This window comes from Cannabis sativa, chromosome 5 (genome assembly GCF_029168945.1).
Source record: "Cannabis sativa cultivar Pink pepper isolate KNU-18-1 chromosome 5, ASM2916894v1, whole genome shotgun sequence".
NCBI lineage: Eukaryota > Viridiplantae > Streptophyta > Magnoliopsida > Rosales > Cannabaceae > Cannabis > Cannabis sativa.
Window position 1 is genome coordinate 40518821 of NC_083605.1, and position 19697 is coordinate 40538517.

A 19697-nucleotide genomic window follows, 5' to 3' on the forward strand; every position below is an offset into this window, starting at 1 on the left:
TAGAGAAGCATGGCCGAGTGACATTTCCATTGCATGGCCGAGTGACATTTCCATGTGCATGGCTGAGTGACATGTTGAGAAGCATGGCCGAGTGACTTCTTTAATGCATGGTTGAGTCACTTTTCCCTTGCACAATCGAGTGACATTTCCATGTGCATGGCAAAGTGACATGTCGAGAAGCATGGCCGAGTGACATGTTGAGAAGTATGGTCGAGGGACTTCATCATTGGATGGTCGAGTGACATTTCCATGTGCATGGCCAAGTGACTTGACGAGAAGCATGGTCGAATGACCTAGTTGAAACCATGGCCGAGTTACCGAGTGTTAAACTGAAAAAATTGACCTCAGTGATGTGAAAATCAATGTTTGACATGTTATAAGAAAAAAAGCATCTCAGAGTTGAGTAGTCCTGAGTCATAAAAGTCAACCTGGGAGGGGTCCCTAACCCTATGCCCAGGTTGACTTTGGGAACTCCGCAATGGGTGTTTGGATTTTTCCAGTTGTATCCAACTCATTATCTTTTAGTATTCTATACCATAAAGACATGAAGCATCTGAGCCCAAGGCTCAAGAGTTGAAAATACAAGAAACAACACAACGAAAATTAACTCAGGTGCTTAGGGTTTCACCCAACGCTCACATTGACAACTGAACTAGGGTTTTAGTTTCTGGGATCGTCTTAGTGAAAATAGGGCAAACTTTATACTGGACTTGAGCTGGACATGTCACGAACATATTTGGGGCATAATAATTAGATTCATAGAACTTTCTTTTTTGAGCACCCAGAGCACCAAGTGCCCTAGGCACCCAACGCTTAGGTTGACAAATTCTCAACCTGGGCCGCTACCAAGCATCAAACTTCAAATCCGTCTCGGGAATTTTCATTGTCTTCATCAAAAATTAAGAAAAAAGTACTTTTAAGGAAGACACAACCAACATGGAGGCCAAAATGAGGGACCAGCACCCAGGTTGACACTTGGTGCTGGCCCAGCATCCAGGATGATATTTTGTTAACCTCAGCGAATTCTGAGGAGTTTTTCCAAAAAGTCTTCTTTGAATATTATTCATTTTTGTCAAAGATTAATATTCAAGTATTTTTTTTGGAGGAAAAAGAACTTTTTAAGGGCCTGAAACTGAACCCAGAGCCAAGGTTGACACTAGGCACTGGGCCTAGCACTCAGGTTGACATATTTTCAACCTGGGTTGTTTCCTATCAGTTTCATGAAAAAGTATTTCGGGAATTTCTTTGTCATCAAAAATAAAAAAGATATAGGTAAACTAAGGGAGAAAATGAAAATTCTAGGGGCATCAAAACTGACCCAGCGCTCAAGTTGACAATCAACCTAGTGCACTAATTTTGATCACTCAAATGAAAAATTTTCTCTGAGCATTCTCTCTGACAATCCGAGGTAGGACACTTCATCCTAGATTTTAGGAACCTTGGAAGTAACAAAGAGACAACCCAGAAGCTCTGCTAAGAGCACCCAGTGCACAGGTTGACATATGGCCAGGTGCACTAGGTTCTTCTTATCCAATTCTGATTCCATCTCAACCATTTGTCTAGTTTTTAATAGTGTATGAGAGCGATGAAGTTAGAAAAGTCAAATTCACAACTTCATATATTCATTTTTTTGGTAAAATGACTTATTCAGAAATCAAGTTGTTTCGAGTCTCATGTTTTCGCTAAATAGGAACATCTATGAGAACTGGTGACAAGCTTCACCATAACATAGAAATTGGCTAAGTGATGTCAAAATATCACTTAGGCTTCAGAAATTACATCCTAGACACTATTTTCCCTTGGCCCACCGTCTAGGTTGAAATCACATGTTAACCTGGGGGTTGGGAGCAGAACGATCTTAGTAAAACAACCATAACTCACTGAATATTGATCTGATTGACGGGGTTCAACTTGAATTTTAAAGATATTTCAATAATCTATCATGTCATTTCGTCACTCCAATCACAACTTTGAAGTTATCAACTCCAAATTTTATCCTCAATAGAGTTACAAATTTAAGCTACAACTTACACGAAGTCGGTCCCATGGAGGCAACTCAAGTGATGAAATTGACGACCGACCTCCTTAGTCAAAATAATTTAAATGGATCATTTAATATTTTTTGGAATAATTTATTATTATTTTAGTAGGACCTCCATCCTTATTAGAGGAAAGCTCCACTAGCTCATTTTTTAAATTGAAAAAAGTACTCGTAAGGATAGAGAATCTCTCTATAGTTTCTCTCTCTAGAAATTAGAGCTTTCACAGTTAGGCAATCTTCTTGTAATTCTCATAAGAAATAAAACTCGAAAAAGATGTAGCTTCATTACTGTAACGATACATCGAGTGAACTACTATAAATTCCTTGTGTCTCTCATAAATATAATTAACTTAGAATTCATTCTCGCCAATCTAGTGAGTGCGTGTGGCCTAGATATCTATGTCTAGATTATGCATTAACATTTTGGTTCTTTCATTGAGATCCACAACAACTAGCCAACAGATTGGGGGCATGCAAGTCACTGAAGTTGGTGATGAGACTACATTAGCATCTCAAGTGCCAGGTGGAGACCTTGGAACTAGCTCCACAACTTGTCAGCCAAGGCTACAAGCTGCTCTTGGTACTAACACCACTAAGCAAATTCCACATGGGGAACCACATGTGGAATTAGAAGATCTTAAGGAGGGCGATCCTCGAGTTGAATAGCTTAGCCAAAAAACGGCTTAATTGCAACAAAAACTATGAGATTCTCTCAACAAACTACACGAAAAATTTCAAAACTAGTTCATGGAGAACTGGCAAAATATTTAGAATCAACGAGCTGAGGAGAAATAAGGAAGGTATAACTTGTCTCAACAAATTAGAGAAGCTTATCATCATGAAAGAAATCATGTGAACCATGCAACATACAATGATTTCTGATCTTTCATTAATTAATAAATCTGATTATATTGAAATGTGTTTTATTTAGGGAAAAAACCCAACAAACTCCCACTTGCACTTATATAAAACTGATAGTGCATTTCAATTAATCTCAAACCTTGATATCCAAATCAAGTGTAGTACGCAGTATTATCTCTATAATAGGATCTAACAGGTTGTATTCGATACAACCTTTCTCCATTATTACATCTCCTTAATCACAAAATCCTTAATATTGTGAAATTCTTCTCAACATGCTTACTCGTCTTGGGGTACTAGATTCCTTACTATTTGGAAACTATATCTGTATTAATCAAGAAGTAACACTAGTGGTTAATCCATGATTGGAATAATGCCAAAGTAGTATAGAACTTTTCATAGGCTAAGTAATTATCTAGTAGCCTTCTTAGCCAGTTTAACATTGAGCCTCACTAGTAGAGTTAGAGACTCTGGATTGGTTTTTACACTTCTCCAAAATCACTGCTCTACTCACGGAGTAAACACCATCTCATAAGTAGACTTTCTAGCATAAATGCAAGTCTAGAAACCTTATTTTGGTGTAGTCTAAGAGTATTAAAATACCACCCTTATCGACTGTAATCCCAAATTTTATCTACCTAATGTGGCCTATCCCATTAAGCCAAAGATAGAGTACAGGTGGAGTAAATCCCCGCCGATAGCAAAATAGAGCCTCCGTACGAGATATAGCAAAATCATGAAGCAGCAACTGAAGGGAGTAAATCGAGCTCACAAGGAGCAGTACTAACATCCTTGGCCAACAAGGGTGAGCCTATAAGCTAGCCAGGATCTGTACATAAGTTAGCCAGCCAAGAAGTGACTTTCGTACCCAAGGACACTCTGTTCGACCAAGGGAGACTTACATTTTCAAGGAAATAATGTAGAAAGTTTTCCTCAACTTGCAAAAGGCTATCCACCACACTCAAAGGTTAGCCTTTTCTTGGTGAAGCTCTAGTGACCTACCAGACCCTGCAGGCCTTGTCTTGCAAGGTCTTTGCAGGACCATGGCTGGCCAGGATTGACCTGACAGGACCATGGCCGACTAGGATTCCTTGAAGGCCTATGGATGACAAAGATTGAGTTGGCAAGATTCCATGTACAACTCTACACGTGGACCAAACCATGGGCTGCGAATTCGGCCCTAAAAGCCCAACAAACAGGCGGAGAAGTATCTAGAATCTAAGGGCATTTTTATCTTATGTAAATGTCGAGCTAACTATCCTAGTCTCAACGGATTTAAGTTGTAAAACAAACAGGCAGAGAAGTATCTAGAATCTAAGGGCATTGTTAGTCGAGGCAAACTTGGCACTCGCATGATCTTTTATAAAACTAAGCATGCCTATTTCGAAAAAAAAAAAAACAATACACATGCTAGAAAACCATCCAATATGGAAGATACCCATAGCAGCATGCCTCCAAACAAAAACCTTGCAAAAAAGTAGGGAAAAGGGGGATAGTTGTTGGGTGTTCAATCCTAGACAACGTAATGCACATATTGTTGGAATATTTTTTACCAGGATCTTAGATCTACTCACAAGTATGTTGTTTAAACATCCTAAATATGAACTTTCTAAAACGATAAATTAAACACATATAAAGTTAAGAAAACCTTACATTGATGCAGCGAAATTAATGTCTCCTTCCACTCAGATCTCTAACCCTTGAATCCTTTCTGTAGCAGAGTATAATCAAGATCTGAGCCCGAATGTCCTTCTTCTTCAAGTTTGATCCTTCACAGTCTTCCAATCTATGATTGAGTTACTGCTTGCTGTGTGTGGGCACTCACTCTTTCACTAGGGTCACGAAATTGATGAAGGGAAAAGAGAGGGATGATTTCGGCCAGGTATAGAAAGTGGGGAAGGCTCAGTTTTTCTGAAGAGAGAAATTTCTGTCAGAAAAGGTTATTGAAAACTTGTGAAAGCATGTATTGTGACTGAGCCATCACTTTCTATTTATAGGAAACTACTAGGTTTAGGTTAAGAATTATTTGGCATTAAAATAATGAAAATATTAATTTTAAATCCCACAATAAGTGGCCGGCCATGGTGTTGTATTGGGCCTCACTTGATTTTGCAGTTTTATCAAATTTTATCTCTATTTTCTCAAAAACGACAATTTTCTAATTCTAACCTTTTAAATGCCAAAACTAATTATTTAATAACTAAAATACATTATTAAATAATATTGTCATTTAATTTAATTATTAATTAGACATATAAAGTCCATTAATAAATAAATAAACCTAGAAACTCTTTTCTTTACAATTTCACCCCTGCTTAGTGAAAATTCATAAAATTAGACATAGTCTAACTTTAGAATTATAATTGATCAATCACGAATCAATTAATGAGTCTTACAAGCAGAATGTTCTCAACTAGAATGGGGACCATGGATCTATATGCTGAGCTTCCAATAAGTGAACCAAATTTACCAAGTAAATTTCTACTTATTAATTCTTCGTTGAATCCACTCTTAGAACTTAGAATTGCTCTCTCAGACTTATATAGAGCATATTGTATGTTCCACGATATCAATATACTATCTCATTTAACTATTGTTATAATCTTATTGTGATTTAAAGATCCTCTATATAGATGATCTACATCGAGATGGGATTTCTTTACCGTTCTCACCCCTCAATGTATTTTGCCCCTTAAAACACTTAGCTACCTGTGAATGGTGTTTAGTGATCTAATAATTAGTTAGTTAAACAAGAGCTCATCCATTTACTTCTATTTGCTAAGCTCGAAGGGAATCATCACTTGACTTCTATACACCAGTAGAAGCTATAGATTCCATATTTATGTTCAGCACTCCCACTCAATCATACTATCATGTTCCCAAAATATACGTATCACCCTGACCCAAAAGTAGGCTTAACTAATAAATCTAAGAACATGAATAACACTCCTGAGTTGAGCCTAAGCATATCAGGATTTAGATTCTTTTAATCTTAAGATCAACTACTGATATTGACTTGGAAAGATATGTATAACGGTAAGTTTGTAATATCTTAACTTAGTTGCAATATCGGTCCAGTCCAATGTATACTCCATACATTCGAAACTAGTATACTTTACTAATGTCTTGGAAAGAACATAACACTTACTCCTAGTGTAAGTATACATCATCGCGGATTATCACATTAGTGTAAATCCAATAACACTGATGAAACAGGGACCAAAACTTTTGATTCATATGATCACAATCACATTCCACTGTGTTGACGATACTGTAATTGTGAATAAACATATGATCAGGATTTAACTGATTTTGTGCGTATGAATGTAATAAACATATTAAACATATTAAACCATTAGCATGTAAAATTCATGCAAACATCAATCACTTCAAATTTCTTATATTGATAACTAATCAGATTGTAAAGAGTTTTATTTAGGGCATAAAACCCAACACATATGTCGTATCCCAATACCCCCTCTAAGATGTGTTACCACGTAAGAAGTTGAATAGCTATTGGTAGGAGTGCATAAAGGCTCTACAACAATAATGCCAAGGGGTAAAGCCAACTGAGTGTAGATGTGATTAAACTGCAACATTGAACTGTCCTATAAAGGCTGGCCGACCTCCATGGCCTTAGTAAGTTGCCTAGCCATGGAATCAATAATGTGGACGACCACTACCTCCACAGGCTTGCCAGCCATAGCGTCATCCAACTGGCTATACGATGCTCCCTTAACCTGGTCAGCCACCTTGTCTGTACCGTGGTGGGTTGGATCCACCAAGATCCTACTCTCATGCGTACACCCGGTAGCACCCTCGAGAAAATTCCAAAGCAAGGTCTATGAAACTTAGTGAATTAAAAGTGACGAAGAGATTGTATATAACGCCCTAAATAATTAGGCACGCTACCCAAGTTACTTACGAAACCCCGATCCCCTAAATGGGATTACTAATCAAAAAGGCGCAGAATTTAAACTTTTGTAATAAACAGAATGAAAATAAAACTTGTAATAATTTAAACTTTACAACAGTTGGGATCCCAAAAATATTTACAAAATTTATTACAAGTCTCTTTCTTTCAGCCGACCTAAGCGACAAAATAGAGTTTCAAAATACATAGCTGGTAGACCCTTAACCCGCTTGGTCTGATGTGGCTCAGACATGTACATTCTTCACCCAGCTCCTGAACTGATGGCTGATCGGCTATAGTCTTACCCTTTCTGCACAGTAGAGCACCCTTGAGCCAAGCCCAACAAGACAGTATAAATCTTAACAATAACAATATGTTAATCATGCTTATTTAAACAATAATGCCATTCACATATGTCTGTATGACACAGACCTCCATGTTGCACTCACATGCCTATTTATGTCTACGTGGTGTAGACTTATGTGTTGCGCTCACACATCTATTTATATCTACGTGGCGTAGACCTACGTGTTGCTCTCACATGTCTAATTACAATAAGGCCTTAGAATGGCTCATCTCGGTTATGGTTACCGAGTCCAACCTGATTATGCCTTAAGTGCATAATCCTTGAATCTCATTACATTTAACATGGCATGGCATTTATACACATATATCACAAGGGTAATAACCCTAGGCTACTAAACCGTTCCTATTAAGGTAATAATCCCCAATCCTGGTTACTAAACAATCATAAATATCAATTTCAATATAAGCGCCACTGTGCATACTCTACGTGCTAACCACTGTCTTACCTGTTGTCCCGCAAAAGTAGAGATTCTGAATCCCCGGGTGCTCCTGATCAGGCGCCGGTAATCCTAGTCACACAATCTAGGATTTCACAAATCGGGTTAACCCCCTCATTTCCAACTCATAAAATATTTTCATGGAATTTAAAATTCAGATAATCACATAGAGCTCGGAACGAGCTTTCCAACGACATAAATAACTCCCAAATCGGAGTTTGCATTCAAAAGTTATGAATTTTCAAAGTTCAAACTCAAAATTGCCCAAAAACTTAAGGGCAGGCCGCGGCATGCCCAAGCCATGCCGCGGCACCTGGGACACATCCCAGGTTCCACCAAACAGGGGCGGGTCGCGACAGGCTTAGAGAATGTCGTGGCACCTGGGTTGAAAACCCAAAAACCAGCCACCAAGAACACGAATTTTCAGCCTAAAACTCATTCGAACTCATTCAAATTCATAACCAAAACTTCCAAATCATAAACCAGAGTTGCTAGCAAACACTAGGGATTAAAAACACATACTCACGCATCAAAATCCAACAACAAACGCTCATTTCAGATTGGATTAAAAATCGAAAAATTCATGACTTAACTAAGCAAACTTCAAGCACTAGAACTTGAGCTTCATCTCACTTAATTCAATTAATTTCCAGCAGCAACTACTTTAAAAACACATGGATTCAAGCTAGAAAACACTTCCAAAATCTCAACGAAAACTTAACCAAAATCCAAAGCATCATACAAACAAGGTTTATGCAATAACATGCTCAATTCAACTAAAGAACACAAACATGCAACTACAAGCTCAAAACAACTTTTTCCATGCCTTTACAACCATAAAATTCAGTAAGAAGACAAGGTTAAAAATCTGAGAAAGCTACCTCAAATAAAGCTAGAACTTCCTTTAATTCTAAACTCAAAAGAAATCCTCCAAATTCAAGCTTCCAATCAAGCAATCCATAAAAGATCAAATTGAAATTTCAAGAGAGGGTTGAGAGAGAGGGGTTCGGGTATGGGAAGGAAAAAACTAGAAAATTCTTCTCCTTTTTCGCACAATTCATCTTTTATTAAAATAAATTTAATAAGGTCAAAAGACCCAAATGCCCCTAGGGCCATAAATCATGCATGCACACTCACATGGGAAATTAAGTCATTTCATGGACCCATAAATCCAATATAATTTCAGATTATCACCATTAAATAAAAATGCAAATTATTTCAATTCAAATTGCATTTCGGGCCCGAACCTGGTTCGGCCCGAGATACCCGGTTGTGACTCTACCGCGCCAACCTGTCAGAACACACCTGAAAAGACAACACAGGCATACTATATAATAATATAGTTCCAATAAGCACGTAATTAAATTAATTTCATCATTTTACCCCTCTCGGGTCACAATTACTAAAATGCCCCTGGCTCACCAACGGTGTCTTACAATATTATAGATCATATTAATTCACGTAAATTGAACTATATAATAATATAATTCCTCAATATTCATAATCATCTAATTAGGGTTTTGCTAATCCATATCTTAATTCTATGGTATTACCATTACCCCCTCCTTATAGAAATTTTGTCCCGATATTTACCTGAACAATTCTGGATATTTCTGTTGCATATCTGTCTCGAGTTCCCAGGTTGTCTATTCCACTTTATTTTTTCTCCACAGTACTTTTACCAGTGCCACTGTCTTGCTTCTCAAGACTTTCTCTCTTCTATCGAGTATCTGCACCAGTTGTTCTTTGTATGACAAGTCTGGCTGAAGTTCCAATGCTTCATAACTCAGAACATGAGACGAGTATGAGACATACTTCCAAACCATTGAAACATGGAACACATCATGTACAGCTGCCAGCGCTCGGGGCATAGCCAACCTGTACGCTACTTGCCATATCCTCTCAAGGATTTTAAAAGGTCCAATGTTTTGGAATTATTTTACCAGGATCTTAGATGTACTCACAAGTATGTTTATTAACATCCTAAATAAGAACTTTCTAAAACGATGAAATTAAACACATATAAAGTTAAGAAACCTTACATAGGGTGCAGCGGAATTAAATGACTCCTTCCGTTCAAATCTCTAACCCTTGTATCCTTTCTGTAGTAGAGTATTATCAAGATCTGAACCTGGATCTCTTTCTCTGAATCCTTGATGCTGAAACTCCTTTGCTGATGATCTTTCTTCACGATCTTCCTCACTATGATTGAGGTATTGCTTGCTGTGTGTGGGCACTACTCTAATCACTAAGGTAATTTCAAAATTCAGAGGAAGAAGAGAGAGAGAGGGTGGCGGCCAAGGAAGAGAGAGAAGGCTCAGGTTTTTCTGATTCAGAAGTGTAATTTTCCTGAAGCCTTCACTATCTATTTATAGCATTCCACTAGGGTTAGGTTTGAATTATTTGGCATTAAAATAATGAAAATATCAGCTTAAAAAGCCTACAAAAGTGGTCGGCCATGGCTTGGTGGATTTGGCCCTTGCGTTTTGCAATTTTGCAATTTTAACACTTTTGTATCTAATTTTCTCAAGAATACCAATTTCTTAATTCAACCATTTAAATGTCAATTCTAACAATTTAATAACTATAAATAATTATTAAATAATATTGTCATTTATCATATTTATTAATTGAACCATATAAATTATCATAATTAACAAATATGCCCCTATTAACTCTTTCTTTACAATTTTGCCCTTACTTAGTGAAAATTTCACAAATAGACATAGTCTAATTTGTGAATTATAACTGGTTAATCAAAACCAATCACATGAGTCTTACAAACAATATTATCTCAACTAGTGCGGGGACCATGGGTCTATATAACCGAGCTTCCAATAAGTAGATCAAGAATTTAGCACTAAAATTCACTAACTTATTAATTCTTCGTTGAATCCACGCATAGAACATTGCACTCTCAGTATATAGAATGCTCTATATGTTCCACCATATAGATGCATCATTAGTTATCCATTGTTATAATCCTAATTTGATCAATGATCCTCTATATGAATCATCTATATTGTAAAGGGATTAGATTACCGTAACACCCTACTATGTATTTTATCCTTAAAACAGTTGACCCCGTATAAATGATATTTCAGCTTATGTGAAATGAGTACTTCACCATTTATGTTGGTTTGGTCAAGCTCAAAGGAGATCATCCTTTGCGTACTATTCGCCAGATAGAAGCTATAGATTCCATGTTTATGCTAGCGCTCCCACTCAATTGCACTACTGTGTTCCCAAAATGTACGTATCACCCTGACCTAAAAGTAGGCTTAACTAACAAATCAAAGAACACGAATAGCCTTTTTAAAGATTGAGCCTAATCATAACAGGATTAAGAACATTTGATCTAGGATCAACTTGGCGATATTGACTTGAATAGATTTTACGGTAAGTTTAATTAAATCTAAGTAACAGTTCAATATCGGTCCCTTCCGATGCATACTCCATGCATCCAACCTGAGCTTTACTTTAACCAATGTTCTGGAAAGAACATAGTATTTCTCCAAATACAAGTAAACTCTTGTTGTAGATTATCCTATCAGTAAAACCCTGTGTCTGATAAATCTAGGAAACTTTATTCACATAGTCATGTTTACTTTCCAATGTGATGACAGTGTTGGGTTTTATGCCCTAAATAAAACTCTGTTTCAATGTAATCCAGATTATTCAATATCAATAAAGTAACAGAAGTAATTTTTTATTCATTTGTGTATGTTTTGGTTCACTTAATCAATTGCTTGTCTATTTGATTTATAAATTCATCCAAACCTCTTTCACATACTTGATCATGTTTATTGTGTTGTCAACACAGTGGAAAGTAAATATGACTATGTGAATAAAGTATTCTTAGATTTATCAGAACACTGGGTTTTACTGATATGACAATCTACAACAGAGTTTACTTGCATTTGGAGAAATGTTATGTTCTTTCCAGAACATAGGTTAAAGTAAAGCTCAGGTTGGATGCATGGAGTATGCATTGGAATGGACCGATATTGAACTTTGAATTAGATTTTTGAAACTTACCGTAAATATCTATTCAATTCAATATCATAAGTTGATCCTAGATCACATGATCGAAATCCTGATATGGTTAGGCTCAATTTCAAGAGTATTATTCATGTTCTTTGATTTGTTAGTTAAGCCTAATCTTTAGTCTGGGCAATACATACATTTTGGGAACACGGTAGTGCGATTGAGTGGGAGCGCTAACATAAATATGGAATCTATAGCTTCTATCTGGCGAATAGTAAGCAAAGGGTGATTTCCTTCGAGCTTAACCAAACGAGATAAATGATTGAGTACTCATTTCACTTAGTTGAAATATCATTTATACAGGGTTAAGTGTTTTAAGGATAAAATACATTGTAGGGTGTTACGGTAATTTAGTCCCTTTACAGTGTAAATCATCCATATAGAGGATCATTGATCAGAGTAGGATTATAACAATGGATAACTAATGATGTGTCTATATGGTGGAACATATAGAGCATTCTATATATTGAGAGTGCAATTCTGATTTCTATGTGTGAATTCAACGAAGAATTAATAAGTCAGTGAATTTAAGTGGTAAATTTTAGATCTGCTTATTGGAAGCTCGGATATATAGACCCATGGTCCCCTCACTAGTTGAGATAATATTACTTGTAAGACTCATTTAATTGATTTTAATTAATCAATTAAAAATTCTCAAGATAGACTTGTCTATTTGAGAATTTATCACTTATTAAGGGCAAAACAGTAAATAGAGATTTTGAAGGGCATATTTATTAATTAGGAAACTTTAATTAGTTTAATTATTAATAAAATAAATGACAATATATTATTTGATAATTAATTTTAATTATTAAATAATTAGATTTGACATTTATGTGGTTGAACAAAGGAATTGGCAGTTTTTGACAAAACAGGAAACTATGAGTGTAGGAAAAGGAAAGTTGGAAAAGTGGCAAGCCTTGTTTCCACAATGCCTAGGCCGGCCACTTAGCTTCCCTTTTACATTTGATTTTTTCAATATTAAATGTAAATTAATTCAATCATAGCCCTAGGTGGTCTTCTATAAATAGAAGGCAAAGGCTTCAGAGTTGAACAGAACTGTACAACTGATTCACAACATTATTCTGACAGAATTTTCTCTGTGAAAATTCTCTCTGAGCCGCCACCCTCTCTCTCTCTCTTCCTTCACTGTTTCGAAATGTATAAGTGCTAGAGTAGTGCCCACACACATCAAGTAATACCTCAATCATAGTGAGGAAGGCTGTGTAGAATTCAGAAACAACAAAGAAGGACTATCGGGCTCAGATCTTGATTATACTCTGCAACAGAAAGGAATCAACGGTTAGAGATCTGAGTGGGAGGAGACATATATTCCGTTGCACCCAATGTAAGATTTCTGATACTCTTATGTGTTTAATTTACTATCGTTTTAGAAGTTCATATTTAGGTTGTTAAATCAACATACTTGTGAGTAGATCTAAGTTCCTGGTAAAATAACTTCCAACAACTGGTATCAGAGCCATGGTAATTGATTTGCTTGCAAGAAATTTGGACTTAAAACGATTTGCTTGTTTTTTGGATGGTATCATGTTGCTTGGAGTGTCATATTGATGTTTGATTGTTGTTTGTGAATTCTGGGAAAAATAGTTATTTTTCTGTCTCTGTAATTATTTTTATTGGATAGTTTGGAAAATTCTAAGCAATTTACTTCTTTACCGAACTCGATTTCGATTTAATTTGAATTAGTTATGAATTTTTGAAAATTGGAAAAATCGAGGTGATGAGCACCCTCATCACGCGCGCGGAATGGCTGCCAGCAGCCTTCCTGCGCCGTGATTCCTCGGCGTGCACCCCAGATACGCGCGCGGATGGGCATGCATGGCATGCCATCCGTACAGTTCATCCAATTTTTCAATTTTTTCGATTTTTCATGCTATTTCATACAATTAAATTCCGATTTTTTGTGTAGTTTTGTATGTTGATTTTTGTTTTTCAAATTTCAAATCTAATTATCAGAAATAAATTAATTTTAATTTTTTAAAATTAATTTTAGATATTAGTGTAATTTGATTTTTAAAATAGGAAAAATCAAGTTTTCCTCTCTTTTGGGCCTTGTGTGAGAGTTGGGAGCCTTAGAAGTGGGTACGACATACTGGACACAGCCCCTCCTCACATGAACAATTTCAATTGTGAAGGCCCATTTGCCTGATTTGGATAACTGTGCTAGGTTAATTATATTAGTTTGACCTAATAAAAATTGATTAGCAACATAATTAATTTCATTCTTCCTTGAAATTAATTTAAGAAAAACATAGTTTGAATAGTTATATTTTGGAAAGCTATATGTATTTTTCTTGTTATTTAATTAAATATGGAATTATAACCATATAAATTCTTTCTGAATCTTAATTTTATAATTTCATTAAATATTCCTATTTAAGTTGAGATTTAGTTAAATCTATCAAATCAACTTAGATTTGCATATTCTTGAATTTCCTATTATAAATTAAGTTGAGGAATTTTGGGAATTGGTTATTAAGATTCTTTAGATATTTTTTAAGTTGATATTTTATAAATATGGGAACTTAAAATGGAATATCTTCTAAATTAAGTGGTTACTACTTAATTGGTAATATTTAATTAAGTCATTGATTGAATAATATTTTAAGTTGGGTATTTAGATTTTTTCTAAACAACTTAAATAAGATGTTTTTCAAAATTATTCCATTTTTGAAATTTAATTAAAGTTTTTACTTTAATTTTTAATATTTCATTATTGAGATATGGAATATAAATGATTAAACAAAATACATTTTTAAATAATGAGCTTTAATCAAGAGAAATTTGATCTCCATTGTTGGTTTTACATAGCTATTGTTTTAGTGAGTAATCCTCCCTAATGGAGGAACGTTCATTAGCAAGTTAGCGTCGTTTAATCTCGAAAGATAAGTATTCTTATAAGTTTTTTTTATATGGTTCATGACCACCCTAATGGTGGCGACTGTATAAGACTTACAAGAATGCGAAACAATGGTAGAAGCTCATAAGATAGAATTGCCTTGACTCTCGCCTAAACGGGACAACGCTGAATTCTAATCTTGATCGAATAAAAGGTTGCTAGAATGTTTGACATTTTAGATGAATTGACAACTCTATTCAATGGATGATGCTTTGACTCTCGCCTAAACGGGACACTGTATCAGTTCATTGGAAACCTTGGAAAATAAACTATGTTAGATTTAGTATTTTTATAACATATGTGATTATTTGTTTTCTGAACCTGTGTATGAATTTATAGAACCAAAACCTTACTTCTGTTTATTGATATGTTGTAGTGCCAATATGAATAACCCTCATCCCGATCCACTCCTAGTTAGAATCTTTGCAAAAGAACTCAAGAAAGTGTGAAAATGCATCCTGGTAGTTGCATTAACTCGCACCTATTGTTGATGAATCTGAAATTCCAAAAGGCAAATCTACTAGGAATTGATTTATCAAAGGAACAATGGGTAAGACTCATACTTTATAGTCTTCCTCAGGAGTATGACAGTTTTGTTCTATATTACTTATTGAACAATCCTAACTCCTCCGACATGGACAAACTCGAGACTGAGTTGAGGGCCCATGAGCGGAATCTGATTGCAATGGGACCTCCTGGTATTGCAAGCTTTAATCAGAGGAAGAAGATTAAGCATGAGGGCTCTAACAAAGTCAGCTTCTTCAAGTACAATTATCGTACATCATGTTCTATGTGCGAATTGTAATGGAAAGGGACATAAAGAAGAACAATGTCCCAGTGCTTCTAGACAATTCAAACGAAGGTGATGCTTTTGTATTTGAATCATGTGTTTTAGAGAACGACAAATCCACCGGATTGTTGATTCGGATCTACTAACCATGTATGTTCTTCATTGCACCGCTTGAAACTTGGTAGAATCTTCACCCGTATGAGTTAAAGGTTAAAGTTGGAAATGGCGAGTTGGTATCGCTAAAGCAAGAGGAACAAACGAATCAAGTTTAATTCTAAGAAGTTTTTACTTTTAGAGAATGTTTTATATATTCCCAATTTTAGTAGAAACTTGATTAGCGTTTCATGTTTACAAACACTTTATTATATATTGAATTTTTCGAGTTCAAATTGTTCAATTTCTCGTAATGGATTTCATATATGTGTTGCAAACATGGAACGAGGGCTTTATGTTTTAAGACCTGATACTCAAATCTCACTAAATACTGAACTTTTCAATGTAGCTAAACCTAGAAGCCTTAAGAGAAAAGAGATTGATAATGATGATCAAAGTTATCTATGGCATTTACGTTTAGGTCATATAGGTTTTGATAGACTCAATAGGCTAACCAAAGACGGTCCATTGAAAAATATCGTCTTAGGAGAACTGCCAGTCTGCGAGTCTTGCCTAGAAGGAAAAATGACCAAACGTTCTTTCTCTGCGAAGGGAGAGCGTGCCAAAGAACCCCTAGGGTTAGTACATTCAGATGTTTGCGGACCGCTAAATGTAAAAGCCAGAGGAGGTTATGAGTATTTCGCCACTTTCATTGACGATTTCTCTAGATATAGTTGTCTTTACCTAATCCAAAAGAAATCTGAAACGTTTGAAAAGTTTCAGGAATTTCATGCTTTGGCTCAAAACCAATTAGGTAAAACATTAAAGATCTTGCGAACTGATAGGGGTGGAGAATATATGGATATGCAGTTCAAAGATCATTTAATTGAACTTGGAATTGAATCCCAATATACTGCCCCAAGCACTCCACAGCAGAATGGAGTTGCAGAAAGAAGAAATCGCACTCTCTTAGAAATGGTTAGGTCTATGCTGAGTTATTCAACTCTGTCTACGTCCTTCTGGGGATATGCTATTCAAATGGCAAATGACATTTTAAATGTTGTTCCATCTAAAGTAGTCCCTAAGACACCCGTCGAACTATGGAATGGTCGTACACCTAGTTTGCGCCATTATAGGATTTGGGGGTGCCCTGCTCACGTCTTAAGAATGAAAGAAGGCAAACTGGAATTGCGAACTGAAGTTTGCATGTTTGTCAGAAATTCTAAAGAGACTAGGGGTGGACTATTCTATAGTCACAAGGATAACAAAGTGTTTGTTTCTACAAATGCTACTTTCCTTGAAGATAACTATATGAAAGACAACAAACCGAAAAGTGAAATTGTATTAGAGGAAATGCTCACAGATACTGTTCCTTCAAATGTACCATCTTCTTCTACTCAAGAAGAGGAACATCCCACTCCCTCGCCAGTAGCAACCGAGAAAACTACTACCAAAGCTCCCCGTTCGAAGGTCACCGCTCCTCGTCGTAGTGGGAGGGTTTCTACAAAACCATCTCGTTATGGCTTGGATGGTGAAATCAATATGGTCGTTGGTGACGGTATTGATGACGACCCATTAACCTATAAACAGGCAATGGCAAGTCCACAACGGAAGCGATGGTCAGCCGGTATGGATTCATAAATGGATTCCATGAAAAAGAACAAAGTCTGGGAATATGTAGAACCACCTGATGATTTTCGTCCAATTGGATGTAAATGGGTCTACAAGAAGAAAAGAGGTGCTGGAGGCGAAGTTGAAACTTTCAAAGCTAGACTGGTCGCCAAGGGTTATACCCAAAGAGAAGGTGTGGACTATGAGGAAACTTTTAGTCCGGTTGCCATGCTCAAATCCATCCGAATTCTTCTCTCCATAGCTGCCGCTTTAGATTATGAAATTTGGCAAATGGATGTCAAGACAGCTTTTCTTAATGGGCTTCTTGAAGAAACCATCTATATGGAGCAACCAGAAGGTTATGTTCTTCCTGGGCAGGAGAATAAAGTTTGCAAATTAAATAGGTCCATATATGGACTTAAGCAAGCTTCTCGCTCATGGAATAAAAGGTTTGATGAAATCATCAAAACCTACGGCTTTCATCAGAATGAAGATGAACCTTGTGTTTACCAACTCAAGGAAAACCAAGTAGTAGTATTCCTGGTCCTTTATGTTGATGACATTTTGATCATTGGCAACAATGTCAAGAAAATGACTCACATCAAGGAATGGCTTGACACTCAATTCGACATGAAAGACTTGGGTGAGGCAGCCTATGTTCCTGGTATTCAGATTGTCAGAAACCGAAAGAACAGATCCCTTGCTCTCTCTCAAACAGCTTACATTGACAAAGTTCTAGAGAGATTTTCCATGACCAATACCAATGGGGCAACCATGCCCTCTAGACATGGTATCCGTCTATCTAAGGAACAGTGTCCTACTGATCCTCAAGAGATAGAAGACATGGCGAAAATTCCTTATGCTTCTGCAGTTGGAAGTCTAATGTATGCTATGCTATGCACTAGACCTGACATCTGCTATGCAGTTGGAATCGTGAGCAGTATCACCAAATCCAGATGGGTACATTGGAATGTTGTTAAGTATATTTTGAAATACTTAAAGAGTACAAGAGATTATGTATTAGTCTACAAGGGTGGTGCTTTAAATCCCTTAGGCTATACGTACTGCATTTCCAGGGATGTCTTGAAGACAGGAAATCTACATCTGGGATGGTGTTTACTCTTGGGGGTGGAGCAGGGGTTTGGAGAAGTGCTAAACAAACTGTGATTTCGGATTCTACCATGGAGGTAGAATACATAGCTGCGGCTGAAGCAGCTAAAGAGGTTGTCTGGCTTAGGAAGTTCTTCACCAGTCTCGGTGTAGTTCCTGGAATGGAAAGGCCTCTAGTCCTGCTTTGTGATAACACTGGAGCTATAGCCAACAGTAAGGAACCTCGGAGCCATAAGAGAAGTAAGCATATAGAAAGAAAGTATCATATTATCAGATAATATGTGGCAAGAGGGGATGTACTGGTGGAGAAAGTGGATACGCAGGATAACTTAGCTAATCCATTCACCAAAGTCTTGGCAGTAACTTCATTCGAAAAGTACCGTCAGAATTTAGGATTAATTGAAATGTACTGATTTGTTTTATATTAGTGCAAGTGGGAGTTTGTTGGGTTTTATGCCCTAAATAAAACTCTGTTTCAATGCAATCCAGATTATTCAATATCAATAAAGTAACAGAAGTAATTTTTCATTCATTTGTGTATGTTTTGGTTCACTTAATCAATTGCTTGTCTATTTGATTTATAAATTCATCCAAACCCCTTTTCACATACTTGATCATGTTTATTGTGTTGTCAACACAGTGGAAAGTAAACATGACTATGTGAATAAAGTATTCCTAGATTTATCAGAACACTAGGTTTTACTGATAAGACAATCTACAACAGAGTTTACTTGCATTTGGAGAAATGTTATGTTCTTTCCAGAACATAGGTTAAAGTAAAGCTCAGGTTGGATGCATGGAGTATGCATTGGAATGGACCGATATTGAACTTTGAATTAGATTTTTGAAACTTACCGTAAATATCTATTCAATTCAATATCATAAGTTGATCCTAGATCACATGATCGAAATCTTGATATGGTTAGGCTCAATTTCAAGAGTATTATTCGTGTTCTTTGATTTGTTAGTTAAGCCTAATCTTTAGTCTGGGCAATACATACATTTTGGGAACACGGTAGTGCGATTGAGTGGGAGCGCTAACATAAATATGGAATCTATAGCTTCTATCTGGCGAATAGTAAGCAAAGGGTGATTTCCTTCGAGCTTAACCAAACGAGATAAATGATTGAGTACTCATTTCACTTAGTTGAAATATCAATTATACAGGGTTAAGTGTTTTAAGGATAAAATACATTGTAGGGTGTTACGGTAATTTAGTCCCTTTACAGTGTAAATCATCCATATAGAGGATCATTGATCACATTAGGATTATAACAATGGATAACTAATGATGTGTCTATATGGTGGAACATATAGAGCATTCTATATATTGAGAGTGCAATTCTGAGTTCGATGTGTGAATTCAACGAAGAATTAATAAGTCAGTGAATTTAAGTGGTAAATTCTAGATCTGCTTATTGGAAGCTCGGATATATAGACCCATGGTCCCCTCACTAGTTGAGATAATATTACTTGTAAGACTCATTTAATTGATTTTAATTAATCAA